General features: G+C 45.0%; 1 protein-coding gene across 1 annotated transcript in view; it reads right to left on the reverse strand.

The window, feature by feature from the left end:
• LRMDA (leucine rich melanocyte differentiation associated) overlaps positions 1-12,083 on the reverse strand; it is a 1,044,508-nt gene that overhangs the window by 592,534 nt on the left and 439,891 nt on the right. The window lies entirely within an intron of this gene.

Here is a 12,083-nt window from a genome sequence, read left to right on the forward strand (position 1 = left end):
CCAGCTGTCATGACTGTCATCTTACATTGGACAGACGAATAGATGAATAGGTGTACATTTAGAAGAACACAAAAATGCAGTGAAAAAAGAAGAGCGAACTTCTTCCTTGGTACAACACATGAAAACCACAGGACATAATATCGACTTTCAACAATACTAGAATAGTGGTGAAAGAGGAACATCTCAACAAAAAAATAATCAGGGAGACTATCGAAATTGAAAAGAGGCCACAGAATATGAATAGACGAGATGACACTTCTAGGTTATCAAGTATTTGGAGACCTGCACTGAGGGAAACTCGAGTTTTAACATCAGAGGATAGGCAGAGATCCCAGTAGGCAACCAGTGGTGTTGTAATGCCTGCCAGAGTCCTTCCCTCTTTGCAGATGATAGCTAGCAATAGAGAGAGAGAGACAACTGAGCCAGAAGATAGGCTGAGATCTCAACAAGCAATCAACGGTGTTTTGATGCCTACCAGAATCCTTCCTTCTTTGCAATTGACAGTTAGTAATAGGGAACCAGAGAAAGCTGGGCCTTTAACACGCAGTCAGGCTGCAGCTAGGATAATGAAGCAGGAGAAAAAACTGCTGCCCTCCAATCAGGTCACAAAATTGCAGGCTAATCAGCATACGTCAGCAGCAGCAAACATAGAAAAGCGACAACTCCGATCTCCCAGCATACCCACAGCTTCTAAACTGAAAGTAAGGGCCCGATGATGACAAGTTAGAGAGCTTGTCAAAACGTTGTCAAAAAGAAAACTTTTAAAGTGTTGGTTGGGATTTTAGCCAGAGTTTCAAAAGACCTTACAAAGTGTTTTGTTGGGATTTTGGAGGATCTTAAACTGGGATTTTAGCCAGGATTTTAAGCATTTCAACTAACATACCTTTAATGACGCGGGAAAACACCGGAGATTTTAACTTTTTACAGATAGATAGATAGATAGATAGATAGATAGATAGATAGATAGAGATAGATAGATAGATAGATAGATAGATAGATAGATAGATAGATAGATAGATAGATAGATAGATAGATAGATATTCATAGATTTTCATGGGTAGAGGTATGCAAGTCTTGGCGTATTCGGGTCTTTTCCTGTGTAAGATTGAGAGTATCTTGGTGACGTTTCGACAAAGTCCCACTCATCATCTTCAGGTTGGTGCCTTCGATTTCGTGTCTGTGCGAGCAAAGCGTGATCGGAGCTGCCGTCTCTCTATAAATACTGGTGGGGAGGTGTGGGGTGCTGGCTTTGTTGCTGTGAGCGGGTTGGTTGCCTGTGTTGTTACATCTTGATTGGTTGATGGAGTTGATGTTTGCAGATTAGTCGGCTGTTTCGTAACATCCTGTGTAGGTGAGGTCCTTGATGTGTGCCCCTTAGTCTTTTGTGTTATAACAACCTGGGTAATGGGCTGGGTAGTTGATGTAAGAGGTAGGAGAGGAGAGGAGAGGAAGGGAGGGGAGAGAAGAAGAAGAAGAAGAAGAAGAAGAAGAAGAAGAAGAAGAAGAAGAAGAAGAAGAAGAAGAAGAAGAAGAAGAAGAAGAAGAAGAAGAAGAAGAAGAGGAGGAGGAGGAGGAGGAGGAGGAGGAGGAGGAGGAGGAGGAGGAGGAGGAGGAGGAGGAGGAGGAGGAGGAGGAGGAGGAGGAGGGGGGGGGGGAGGAGGAGAAAGAGAAGAAGAAGAAGAAGAATAGGAGGAGGAGGAAGAGGAGGGGAGGAGGAGGAGGAGGAGGAGGAGGAGGAGGAGGAGGAGGAGGAGGAGGAGGAAGAAGAAGAAGAGGAGGAAGATAAAAGAAGAAAAGCCTTTGCTTCATTTCAAAGCAAACAGCATTGTGACAGACTCCTAGAAAGAAACATTTCTGCAGTATAGAAGAAGTATTGCTTTCTCTGATCATAAGGTTGCCTCCCATCAAAAATAATGACCTCAGCTCACAGCTTCAGGTATTATAGCCCTGAGTAAGTCAATTTTTCAACCTGCGGGCCTATCACTTATATTTGGGTGAGATGTGCAACACCATGAGCGCTATAAAGTTTTTACTGCCTCCGTTTGGGATGACCGCATTACTCACAAACAGCAAAGGCCCCCCGTGAATCACGGAAGCCTTACCAAACAAGATGTGATCCAAGAACCTTGTCCCATCTCATTCCTCTCCATAACAAACAAACTTTTCTCCTTGAGGGTTTTTTTTTTTTTTAATGTAGCCTCTTTTATACTCTTCCTTTGGTGCTGTTCCCTCCAGGAAATCTTTCCTAGCTCCAACTGACCAACCACACTGAAAAGGATTGTTTGGAAAGCATCATTTGCCTTCCTTCCCCCCCCCCATTAATCCAGGGGGGTCAAACTTAATTACATTGAGGCAGGGGTGAAATCTAATTTTTTTTTACTACTGGTTCTGTGGGCGTGGCTTATTTTGTGGGCATGGCTTGGTGGGGGGGTAATGCAACTGGGTGGGCGTGGCCAACCTTTTTTATTTTTTTACTTTTAAAAGCATTTTTTCAACAACATTAAGAGCTTGCAGAAAAAAATGCTTTTAGAAGCCTCTGACGATCAGGCAACTCAAGCTGGGGTCGTCAGAGGCTTTTAAAGGCATTTTTTTCTCTACAACCTCTTCCGCCTCAATGATTGAGGGCCACATCAGTGTTGTGTTTGACCTCGGGGGCCAGGGGGCGCCGTGGCCAGGGTCGGCATGGCCAGCTTGACCTCCCTCATGTCGGGGACATTTGTAGAGGCCCGAGCGCTCTACCAGTGAAAACAGGCTCCCAAGCTCCATTTTCACCTGTGAGAGCCTTCTGCTGCCCTCTACCAATGAAAACATAGCTTGGGGGGGCACGCGACCCCTCGTGCTCCATTTTCATTGGCAGAGGGTGGCAGGAAGCCAGTCCTTTGCTGTTTCTAAGGCGGCCCCATGGGCCAGATCTAAGCACCGTACAGCAGGGGTAAAATGCACTTACCTTTGCTCCCAGATCGGAAATGTGAGCGTGCGCACCTCTTTTGCACATGCGCAGAGCCTTCTGTGCATGTGCAGAGGGTCAAAAACAGGACATGATGATGTCCCAGCGGATGGGCAGAGCCTCCCACTGCCGGCCCTACCAGCTCGCATGAGTCTGAAAAATCCAGCCAGATTTCACCGCTGCCCTACGGGCTGGATCCGGCCCCCAGGCCTTGAGTTTAACACCCCTGCTTTAACCTTTCTCAAATATTGTCAAGTCTGATTGGACACTAGGAAAAATAACCACTAATGCAGACATTGTATAGCTTGAGATTGTGAAATCCCCAACTTCACACAGCACCGCGGAGAAAACCCTCGATGTTAAAAGACTTTAAGAGCGGAGTTTTTATTTCATTTCAGAAAGGAAATGGTCAAACGTTCCTGAAGTTAGGTCCACATTCATTCCTGCATTATATGTAACTCAAGGAAGGAAGGCAAAATACGTGGGTTTTTTTAATGTTTCCACAAGAGGTATTAGTGTGCCGCTTTACAAAACCTTAGTAAGACCACACCTGGAATACTGCAACCAATTTTGGCCACCATACTATTTAAAAGATGTTGAGACTTTGGAAAAAGTTCAGAGAAGAGCAACTAAGATGATCAAAGGCCTGGAGACTAAACCATATGAAGAACAACTGCAGAGTTTGGGTCTGGCTAGTCCAAAGAAAAGAAGAATTAGGGCTGACGTGATAGCAGTCTTCCAGTATTTAAGAGGCTGCCACAAAGAAAGGGGGTCAAATTATTCTCCAAAGCACCAGAGGGCAGGACAAGAAACAATTGGACACTGACAATCTGGTCAAGGAGGGCCATGAAAGGGGAAAACTTTGTGGTCTTTGCACAGGAAACCTTAGTTCCAGCCTTGCTTTGTTTGCAACCACTAATCCTTAGTAAAAGAGCCTATTGCTTCAATCGAATGGAGTTGAGGGTCTTTCTTTCCTAGGGACCAAGCTGGGACAAGCCTGACAACTGCTCACCTACAATCACCCATGCCTAAGAGAGGACTACAACGTAAGCCTCCTTACTCGCATTCCAGCAAACTAACACAAACACCCCATGCCAAATTCCAAGTTCGGCTAGGCTAAGAAGTGCGATGAAAACCGTCTAAACCAGGGATCCCCAACCTCCGGTCCATGGACCGGCATCGGACACACAAACAAGCAAAGCCCGATCTGCAGAATGCACGCAGCACTGGAAACCATGTCTCCTTTGGTCCACGGAAACACCTATCTCCACGGAACCGATCCCTGGTACCCCAATGGTTGCGGGGGCGCACTGCTCTAAGCTCTTTTCTTGGTTTTCTTGGCTCACCTCTAGGCCCAAGGAAGGATCAATATCGGTTAGCACTGCTGCTTCTTCCAACAATGTAAGATTTACAATACCAGCTAGGCGGCTCACTTTGTCTTCACCCAGCTCATCAGTGCTACCCAATTACTAACCGCAGACAAACAACATTAACATGAGCTGGCCGGCTTCTTTATTACCCTTCATCTAACTCTCATTTTGGGATCTTCAGGCAGCAGCGGCCCTATAACAGGCACTACACTTTAAAGTGTGCTCCGAGGAATAAATTTCCAGTCTTTCATTACTCGTACCTTGATTTACTTCATATCATCTTGCTGCTATAGACAAAGATAACACACTGTAAATTACAGCTGTCCTGGCTCCCAGTTTCAGAAAATGGGGGGAAGACAAGGGAATCTCTAGGTCGACTTTCCCGAGGCTCCGGCTATCCCATGCTTTGAATCCCACATCCCTCAGCTGCACTTATTGCTGTCTGTATTTCCTGCAGAATTAGACTCCTAAAGCTTGGAAGGAAGATTTTTACTTCCTTTTTCCACCATCCGCTGACACCCCAGATGCTGTAGCCAGTAGTGGAATCCGATTTTTTTTTACTACCGGTTCTGTGGGCATGGCTTGGTGGGCATGGCAGGGGAAGGATACTGAAAAATCTCCATTCCCACCCTACTCTGGGGCCAGCCAGAGGTGGTATTTGCCAGTTCTCCAAACTACTCAAAATTTCCGCTAGTGGTTCTCTGAACTGCTCAAAATTTCTGCTACCGGTTCTCCAAACTGCTCAAAATTTCTGCTACTGGTTCTCTGAACTACTCAAAATTTCCGCTACTGGTTCTCTGAACTGCTCAAAATTTCCGCTACTGGTTCTCCAGAACCTGTCAGAACTTGCTGGATTTCACCCCTGGCTGCAGCCCTATAAGAAGCAAACTCCCTACCTTTCCCTCTTATTTATTGCACTCGGGTTTAAAGAGAGGTAATCTGATTTACAGTTTTTCTCCGAAGGGCTCTTTTGCAAATCCCGATGCCTTCATATAATGCAATGATTTCGGATGCTTCGGCATTTGCTACAATCTCATCCAAAGTCACTAAACAAAAACGCATCTTAAAGCTTTCCTCCGTTCCTTCCATCCTTGAGAGTATTTTAGCCTCTGATTTTGCTGCTTTGTTAGCAGGAGCTGCTTGGGGAGGGGAAAGGAGAGTGAAAAAATAAAACCCCAGTCCCTGGAAAAATTCCTTCAGGTTAGGTGTAGCAGTACCCCCTTATTTGTCCTACAATTTCCTCCATCCTCAAACCTATTGCAGTGGCTGATAAGAACATTAGTTTTATGCGACTTGTCAAGCTCAAATGAAAAGAGAGCTAACTTTAATGACACTGCAATTAATCGCCCCAATAGACAGACAGCTAAAAGACAAGATATTGACTTCATTAAGGATAATGTATTATGTCATTAAGTTAGTAGGGTCACCTTGTGTATCATATATGCCTGCTAATATATTGGCATTTTCCTCAAATAAGATAAATTCAGATATGAGTGATAAAGCTGATTAGAAAATGTTTAATCTAAAGGCTCTTGTCTCTTCTGGGCTAGCTTGCAAGCCTCAAGTGTAAGAGGCATTGTAAGAAGCTATTACAGATCCCAGATTATCTCAAATAAACTGGCCCCAGTCATTTATAAACTAATGTTTTGGGGTTGTTGTTGTTTTTTTTGCTCAATTTCTAACGTTAAAAAGGTGTCTCCACTGATGAAGCTTAGATATCATTTGGCAGCCCTGTAGCTCAGACTTTTCTTCTTAAATTTAATCTGTTCTACCGCACCTTAAGCAGAAATTACTTCTGCTGTGTTTTATGTCTCAGACAGCACAAGAAAGTTTAACCTTTTAAGCACTGGTTCTGTGAATGTGGCTTGGTGGGTGTGGCAGAAGGATACTGCAAAATCCCCATTCCCACCCCACTCCAGGGGAAGGATACTGCAAAATCCCCATTCCCTCCCCACTCCAGGGGAAAGATACTGCAAAATCCCCATTCCCACCACACTCCAGGAGAAGGATACTGCAAAATCCCCATTCCCACCACACTCCAGCGGAATGATACTGCAAAATCCCCATTCCCTCCTCACTCCAGGGGAAGGATACTGCAATATTCCCATTCCCACCCCACTCCAGGGGAAGGATACTGCAAAATCCCCATTCCCACCACACTCCAGGGGAAGGATACTGCAAAATCCCCATTCCCTCCCCACTCCTGGGGGGTGGATATTGCAAAATCTCCATTCTCACCCCACTCTGGAGCCAGCCAGAGGTGGTATTTGCCGGTTCTCCAAACTACTCAAAATTTCTGCTACCGGTTCTCCAGAACCTGTCAAAACCTGATGGATTTCACCCCTGCTTTTAAGATGTAAGCTTTTCAAGTTCAGGGAGCCCTGGACATACAACAGTTCCTCTAGTGACAATTCAAAGTTACAAGAGCACCGAAAAAAAGGACCATTTTTCACACTTACGACCGTTGCCTCCTCCCCCATGGTCACATGATCAAAATCCAGACGCTTGACAACTGCTTCATATTTATGACGGTCACAATATCCGGGGGCACAATAACCCGAAGGCCAGCTGGCTGGTGGGAGATGTGCGCATATGCACAGTGGCGCTGAGTGGGGCAACAGCTCGTGTGCCCACAGAGAGGGCGCTGCGTGCCAGCTCTGACACACGGGCCATAGGTTCACCATCACGGATATAGATAAAGCATTCTGCTCTAATAATTTAACATTTCCTTTGCAGATTGCAATCTACCAACATTTCAATCGGGCAGGATGTTGTCCAAGCAACTTTTCCAAACTTTCTGTTTAAAAGTTACTTTGAATTCACTAAGACTTGGTTCGGAGAAGGGATGGGTTCTACTTACCTTTACTACCGGTTCGCAACGGGGCCGCGCATGTGCGCTCGCTTTGCTCACGTATGCACACACGCTTCTGCGCATGCGCAGAAGCTTCCTGATGACATCCAGATCGGTGGGCAGAGCCTCCCAACGGTTTTACTACCGGTTCTATAGAACCGGTCTGAACCGGGGGCAACCCACCAGCGGTTTGGCGTAAGCGTAGGCAGCCCTTGATTTACAACCACAACTCAATCCAAAATTTCCATCGTTAAGTGAGTTAACTTACTTACTTACTTACTTTATTTGATTTATATACCACCCTACTCCCGAAGGACTCAGGGCGGTGAACAGCCACACAGTAAAAATACATAGATACAAAATTTAAAAACAAAGTAAAATCGAATTAAACAATTTGGCCCAGACAGATTAAAACACCCCAATCATTTAAAAACCGATTAAAATTTGCATAATTAAAAAGAGGGAAAAGATTAGGCCAGGCCCACCTGGTGGAATAGAAAGGTCTTAAGAGCGCAGCGGAAGGTGCGCAGATCCGGGATCCTCCGTATCTCCGGGGGGAGCTCGTTCCAGATAGTAGGTTAAGTAGCTTTGCCTCATTTTAGGACCTTTCTTGGTCCTTTCTTAGCACCGTCTCCAAAGGGGATCACATGATCCCAGGATACTGCAACCATCGTAAGTACAACCCAGTTGCCAAGCATTTGAATTTTGATCATATGACCATGGAGATGCTTCAATGGACGTTAAGTGTGAAAAACGATCATAAGTCACTTGCTGTAACTTTGAGCAGTCACTAAATGAACAAGTTGTAAGCTCAGGATTGCCTATATGTCTCTATCAAGTTATGGAAAACTCGTGTGACGCAGTTAAGAAGCGCCTGATGTTTTAATTCCACATACCAGGATTATTAAGAAAAAACAATGCGTTCAGTTATAGTCGTGTGACTATAACTTAGGTCAAAGCAAAATGGCTCTGGTTTGGTTAATACAATTTTATGGTTATGGTAAAAATGGAGGCAAGAACTGATCAAAGGTCTGGAGACTAAAACATATGAAGAATGGTTGCAAGATTTGCGTTAGAGAAAAGAAGGATTAGGGGGGACATGATAGCAGCATTGAAGTATTTGAGAAGCTGCCACAAAGAAGAGGAGGGGGTCAATTTATTTTCCAAAGCACCAGAAGGCCACACAAGAAACAATGGTTGGAAACTAACAAAGTAGAGAAGCAACCTGGAATTAAGGAGAAACTTCCTAACGGTGAGGACAATTAACCAATGGAACAGCTTGCCTTCAGAAATCCTGGATGCTCCATCATTATTTTTTTTTAAATTTAATTTGTATACCGCCCTACTCCCGAAGGACTCAGGATGGTGAACAGGCACAGAATGAAACACGTAAAATACAAAAATTAAGAGCAGAAATAAAATTGAATTAAATCAATTTAGCCAAAGACAAATTTAAAACCCCAGGTTAAGAACAAATTAAAATTTACATTAAAATTTACATTAAAAAGAGAATGGGAGAGGTTAGGCCAGACCAGCCTGGTGAAATAAAAAGGTCTTGAGAGCGCGGTGGAAGGTGCGTAGATCCGGGATCCTCCGTATCTCTGGGGGGAACTCGTTCCAGATAGTAGGTACCCCCACAGAGAAGACTCTCTTCCTGGGGGCCGCAAGCCGACATTGTTTGGCCGATGGGACCCGGAGGAGTCCCTCTCTGTGAGAGCGTACCGGCCGGTGGGAGGCCGTTAGAGATTTTTAAGAAGAGTCTAGACCAGTGATGGCTAACCTTTTTGCCATTGCGTGCCAAAAGTGGGGAGAGCATGGGGGGGTCACACCCATAATTTAATGTGCCCCGCGCATGTGCATGTGAACCCCCACATTCCCCCCACTTTTGGCATGTGATGGCATGGTGAGTCCGTTAGGCCCGTTTTTCGCCATCCCTAGGCTCCATAGGCTTTCTAGGAGCCTGGGGAGGGCGAAAACAGCCTTCCCCATCCACCCACCCCGGAGGCCCTCCGGAGGTTGGAAAAAGCCCATTTCCCAATTTCCAGTGGACCTGGAAGGCCTGAAAATCAGCTGGCCAGCACTTGCATGCGCACTGGAGTTGAAATAGGCCAATGCTCGCATGCCCACAGATATGGCTCTGTGTGCCACCTGTGGCACGCGTGCCATAGGTTCGGCATCACGGGTCTAGACAGTCACTTGTCTGAAATGGTATAGGTTCTCAGCTGTTTCAGGCTGCAGGGATTGCCATGGCCTATTGCTGCATGGGCCTCTGCTGCTTGCTGCAAGGAGGCAAATTGCTGGGAGCAGTTTTTTTTTCTTGTGCTAATCAAGCTATGCTGACAACGGAAATGAAAGTAAAGCAGGCTATTTGCTGTTTGCTGCAACGAGGCAAAATTGCTGGGAGGCAGATTTCTTTTTCTTGTTTTTCTCACCAAAAAAGGTAGGTGCATCTTATAGTCCAGAGCATCTTATACTCCGAAAAATACAATATATGGGATGACATAGAGCCTTGGTGGCACAGTGGTTAGAGTGCAGTACTGCAGGCTACTTCTGCTGACTGCCAGCTGTCTGCAATTTGGCAGTTCGAATCTCACTCGGCTCAAGATTGACTCAGTCTTCCCATCCTTCTGAGGTGGGTAAAATGAGGACCGAGATTGTTGGGGGCATTAGGCTGACTCTGTAAAACTGCTTAGAGAGGGCTGTAAAAGCACTGTAAAGTGGTATGTAAGTCTAAGTGCTATTGCTATTGCTATACATGCAGTCCTTGATTTACAACTATTTGTTTAGTGACCGAATTTACAACGGTGCTGAAAAAAAGTGACTTAGGACCCTTTTTCACACTTAACAACCATTGCAACCTCCCCATGGTCACGAGATTACAATTTGGATTTATGATGGTTGCAATGTCCTGGTGGTCATGTGATCCCCATTCGCAAATGGGGATGCCAGATTCACTTAACATTCAACTGCAATGAGTCACTTAACAACCATGGCAAGAAAGGCCAAAAAATGGGGCAAAATTCACTTAACAACTATCCTACTTAGCGAGGGAAATGTTGGGCTTAATTGTAGTCATAGGTCGAGGACTACCTTTTTATATCTAATAAGTAGCACCCATTGTCAAATTGGTAGAGTTTAATCTACCAATTTACTTAATCTACCTGAGACGTCCCTACTAACATTGGTCAAACAAACATACAAACAATCATGACATTCGAAGACCAGGTCATAAAAGTTGAAACAACCAAATCAAATCAGAAAGTTCTAACTAAAAATACAACAACATGTTAACTGAATGAAATGAATAAGCGTTGGTTCCAACGCTGGTCAAATGACATTAACCACATCTTCAGTTATGATTGTTTTTAGGAAGAAAACTTCTGCAGGTGAAATTAAGCTTCTTGACTGCCATGCTGTTAGAAATTCTGTTTTCTATAAAGCACTACAGAGCAAACAAAAAGTACAGTCACCATGTGCTTTACTGCACAACTATTCAACTGTAACAGGAAACAGGAAACTCTCCTCAGAACATAGGAGACCAGAACAAGAAACCATAGATTATAACCATAGATGCACACGAAATGCTGCCATCTCCTGGCTGAATAATTCTGTAGCTGTTGCAATACAAAAATACATTCTAATATGTATTCCAACACATGCAAAGAAGGAATTCCCTCCCTTGGCAGGAATATAAAGTCACTAAAAGCCCACACATTTACAAAAGCCTAAATAGGGATAAATGTTCCCTTTAATTCAGATTTTTAAGAGATGACTTTCCAAAAAAAGACTTGAGCTAGCTTTCTGCAGCAAAAACAATAAGGTGCCTTTTGACCCCTGAAAGACTAATATATTTATAGCAGCCTGTGAAGCACTTTGCACTCTAAATAATTTATTATAAATAGTGGCAAATAAATAATTTCTGAGCTGTGGAATATTTTAAGAAATGCACCCTTCGGCAGCAACATAACATGAAATGAAAATGCTTATGGCACTTCCAATTCCTTGGGTGAAAATATAGACTTTTTTAGTCAGCTCTACAAATGTTAAAAAACCAAGGTGGTTTAACAGAATATTAACCTTGTGCAAGAGAGACCTGCCACTTCACTCGTTGCTTCAACTGCAGGCTAGCCTAAATCACGGGGTTACCAAAAAGAGAGTGTGAGGACATCTTTCTATGTATTTGTTTGTTTATTTATCTTTGTGAAATATTTATAAGTTGTCCCTCAACTAAGGGAAAGCTCTGAAGTCGATGTCAAATGGATCCTTTAGAGCCGTGATGGCGAACCTGTGGCACATGTACCGCAGGTGGCACGCAGAGCCCTCTCTGTGAGCACACGAGCTGTCGCCCAGCTCAGCTCTACCACGCATACGCGCTCACCTCCCGCCAGCCAGTTGATTTTCGGGTATCTGTCGTGCATGCGCAGGGAGTAAGGCACATGCGGGAGATGTGTGCGCATGTGCGGGGGGAAGGGGGGTCATCTGTGCATGCGTGGGAAGTGGGGTGTGTGAAGGGGTGTGGTGCGCCCCCCCACAGCCTGTTTTGGGCCTAGCAGGCCTCCGTGCAGCCTCCTGGGACCAAAAACTGCAGGAGGCTGCAGGGAGGCCTGCGAGGCCCAAAACGGGCCGTGGGTGGCTTGCACGTGCATGTGCAGGGGGTGGTGGAACCGTGGGGGGGGGTCTCTCACACATGTGCAGGGGTGGGGGGCACAGGCGCATTGCATTATGGGTGGAGGCACACGGGCGTGTGCTTTTGGCACATGACGACAAAAAGGTTAGCCATCCCTGCGTTAGAACAACACCTTAGCTAGTGCGGAGAACCAATGGGAGAAAACCTATCCACAGTTAATAATTTCAAAGTTGGAATTACTTCCCTATTTGTTGTTGTTGTTGATGTTGTTGTTCAGTTGCTAAGTTG

Source organism: Pantherophis guttatus, chromosome 6 (genome assembly GCF_059756535.1).
Source record: "Pantherophis guttatus breed Tessera chromosome 6, ASM5975653v1, whole genome shotgun sequence".
NCBI classification, from domain to species: domain Eukaryota; kingdom Metazoa; phylum Chordata; class Lepidosauria; order Squamata; family Colubridae; genus Pantherophis; species Pantherophis guttatus.